Source organism: Lindgomyces ingoldianus (genome assembly GCF_010093535.1).
Source record: "Lindgomyces ingoldianus strain ATCC 200398 unplaced genomic scaffold BDR25scaffold_7, whole genome shotgun sequence".
In the NCBI taxonomy this organism is placed as follows: Eukaryota; Fungi; Ascomycota; class Dothideomycetes; order Pleosporales; family Lindgomycetaceae; genus Lindgomyces; species Lindgomyces ingoldianus.
Window position 1 is genome coordinate 1,091,310 of NW_022985168.1, and position 4,024 is coordinate 1,095,333.

Sequence of the window (4,024 nt, forward strand, 5' to 3'; positions counted from 1 at the left end):
CTAAACTTTCCTGTTCCTCACACAACGTCTTGTACCTACCATGATACCTCACGTAGTAATTGAACTAGACCTCTGTAAAGCTCTATAACCTTACTCGTGCACAATCGTGACATTATATAACTTTAAATATTATGCGCAGAGGAAAGCTTTTATAGAGTTCTTTTAGTAGTTATATAAATAATATTTATATAAGTTTATCTATTAACTATATATACACTTAAGTAATATTATATAGCTTATAGTACATACTATATAAAGCTATTAGTAATAAGCTAATAGCTAGAATTAACCTTTAACTTACTTTCTAAATTATAAAGAACTATGTAAAGATCTTTTTTTTTCTTATTAAAATACTTTATAAATATAAGTTATAACTTTTTATATAGTTGTGTTAATTTCTTTTTAACTTTATATATAAAATAAAAGTTAAAGATCTGTCTCTTATAAATTAATAAATTATATAAAAGTACTTTAAATATGCTACTTATAATTAGACTTTTTTTTTATATAGTCTAATTCTTTAAATAGTTTCCTAGGTATTATAATTATACTATTTACATAAAGCTTAATTACTAGAGCGTAGTTATTCTTTTCCTTCTAAGTTAAAAATATTATATCTTATATAGAATTTTTACGTAGTCTTTTATAGCCTTTTTAGCTAGTTATAGTTTTAGTTCTAGTTTATATAATAAATTTAATACTACTTAAGAGGCTGTTTTATATAGTCTATTAATTAAAGTTAGTTAGTTGTGTAGATAACCTCTTTTTTATGCCTATAGAGGATCTCTTTATACTAGGGCTAGTTTATCTAGATCTAGCAGTTCTTATGCAGGTTTATTCTTATCTTTTATATAATAATATAGTATAACCTATGGGTAGTAGAGTCTTACTAGACTATTTTTTATTTTAATAATAACATTTAAGGCTTTAATTTTCTTTACTATGTATAGTTTTATTTATCTTTTTTTCTCTTACTATGTCTTTACTTTAAAACTAAGTAAAAAATTTAAAACTTTATATAATATTAAGCTATTTTAAGTGTTAATTATATAATTAACATTAACATTTACTTTTTTACTTTAAAGCATTTTTATTACCTTTTATATAGCATTAGATTACATAGCAATGTTAGAAGATAGTATAGAATTTATGTTAATTCTTAGGTATGTTCTAAACATAAGTAATTTAGGTATAAGACTATTTAGTTTTACTATATTATTTAAAGCTTTAGTAGCTATCTATAACATTAATTTATTATTTATATAATTATCTAATTTTATATAAAGGATGTTATATGCATGTTGTAGTAGTGTGTGCGCACGCTTAATTTTCTCTATAGCCTAATAGGCTTCTACTAGCATTTATTAACATGTTGCTTCTATAATCTTTACATAATTCTAAAAATCTTTAGATGTAAAGTTTATACTAGGGTTATATATAATATAATTAGGTAAGCCTTAATATATGTTAATCTAACACTTATAGAGTGTGTTCTAGGTATCTTATATAGACATTAATTTTAAGAAGGTTGCTGCTTAAAATAATATATTTATATTAATTATATATATTATGTCTTAGTTACTAATTTATATAACATTAATTACTATTTTATAATTAAAGTATAAATTATTTTTAATTATAAACTTAAATTTTTATAGTGCTAAGTTATATTGCTAACATATATAGCAGAACTTCTTAATCTTTTTAAGTATAAAGGGATTAGTGTTGTGTCTAGCATTTTTAAGCATTACGTAAAGCTGTTTTATACAAGAATAGCTAAACTTCTTATGTAGTTGTTAAAGTTTATGTTTTATAAAAAAACATTAATTTCTTTTTTTATATATTAAAAAATAAGTAACCTTATTTATATATAACTAGAACTTTACTTTTATTACTTTATATAGTTATATTTTATACGTTATTAAAGTACACATTTATCTAGTCTACATTAGCAAGAGATAATAGAAAGGGTGTTAGTGTATCTAGTATGTAATATATAACACTACTAACTAGATTAGTAATTTATATAGTACTAATTAATCTTATTAATTTTTATCTTTTAAAGCTAATACTTTTCTTGTTTAGTGTCTAGTCTACTTTAATATAAAAGAATTCTTATAAGTATGCTTTAAGTTATAACTTTTTAATAGTAAAAATTTTTATAGCGCTAGTATTCTATAGTTTACCTTAGTATACTATATAGTATTAATCCTTAAGAATAAACTGTTCTACGTATTCTTTAGGTTCTATGCTGTATATGTCCTCTACTGTTGTATAGTAAAGAAATGCAGCAGTAGTAAGGTAGTTAATAATCTTTTTACTTTTTTCTTTATCTAAGTTATTATTATATAACCTTTTTTTCTCTTACTTTAGTTTACTTTTAAAATTTTAAATGTACATGCTTACTTTCTTATATGTTAAGGTCTTATTATAGAATTTTTTTATATAAAGAGATGTACTAGCGTTTTATATAAAATTAATTTACATAAAGATAATTTATTAACTAACATTTTTTATAGTAAATAAAGCATTACTTTAATTATATAAAAAAGTGTAATTTAAATCTCTTTAGACTTTTTCTATGTTATTAAAAGCTAATTATATAAAAGAAGTTATATTTTTTATTAGTATAGTACATGTCTTTTAGTTTATTTAAAAATATATTATTCTACTAATTAATTATAACTTAAAGTGCTAAATAAAGGTTACTGTATAGTGCCTTATATATAGGCTTAATTAAAAATATTACTTATTTAAGTTTAAGTTATCCTTAGCATGCTTATATAATAGCAGTGTAAAGTAGTATTTACTTTAAAATTATAGACTAAGAGCTTTTTATATAAGAGTAAGCTTATTAATTATAGCTTTAAAAGCTTTATATAGAGTTTTTATAAAGTTCTTTTACTTAATTTATATAACACTTATTATTATTTAATTTATTTAATACTAGTTATAATTTACATTAGTATTAAAGTAATTACTAAGCTATTTATACAAGACCTTTTACATCTTTCTAGAACTAATATTATAAAGGTAGAACATGTGTGCGCAGCTTTTAAAGATCTTAAAGAAAATGCTTATATATAAAGCCTTATAAATAATAAGTTGTTAGTAGAGCTTAATAAATACTATAGCTTTATTAGCTAGAATATTATATAGTTGCTTTATATAGTTATTTTTCTTTCTTTATGCCTTTTAAAATTATATAACTTTCTTAGGTGTAAAGTTCTCTACTGTATATCTTATATAAGTAGACGTTAGTATAGATTATACAGTAATTAAATTATATATAGTAGGTACAAGCTTTAGAGAATCTTATGCAGAGCTGTAGCTACAGGAATATATAGCTGCCTAGTTATGCCCTTGTACAGTAAGCTATTATAAAGTAGTTATACTAATTATAAAGAAAGTATTAAGTCTATAAGTAATTTATATAAAGACATCCTCTATAGCATTAGAACTAGCGCTAGTAGTAATAGTTTAGTATAGTAGTCTAATAAAATAGTAAAAGTGTGTTCTTTTTTTTATAAGTCTATATAGCATAATAGCTTTTATTTTTTTTTAAAACTAATGCCTTTATTTTATAAAGTAGTAATTAGTTTTTATAAAAATAGTTAGCTAAAATTTTTAAAGTGTATAAGCTTTTACTTTATAAAGTTATTTTAAAAGTTCTTAAAAGTTTATATGTTTATTATACTTAATGCGTAGAGTTCTATAATTAAGTTAGCTGTCGGTTGACCTAGGTTTAATCAAACAAACGTACGCCTAAGGGGCGTACTAAGAGGTAAGCAGGCAAAGATCTTCTTGTTATTAACTACTACCCTCTCTCTTTATACAAAGAAAGAGGGCTCTTAAGTACACATAGCCCCTAACGCACAGGCTAGATAGCTAATGTTTTAGGCAACCTAATTTAGCTATACACGTGTACAGACATAGCTGTACTTATATATAAACACTAGTAACTTTTTACTTTTATAAAGTTACTTACTTATTTATATATTAATCTTACTTTTTTTTTTTTTTT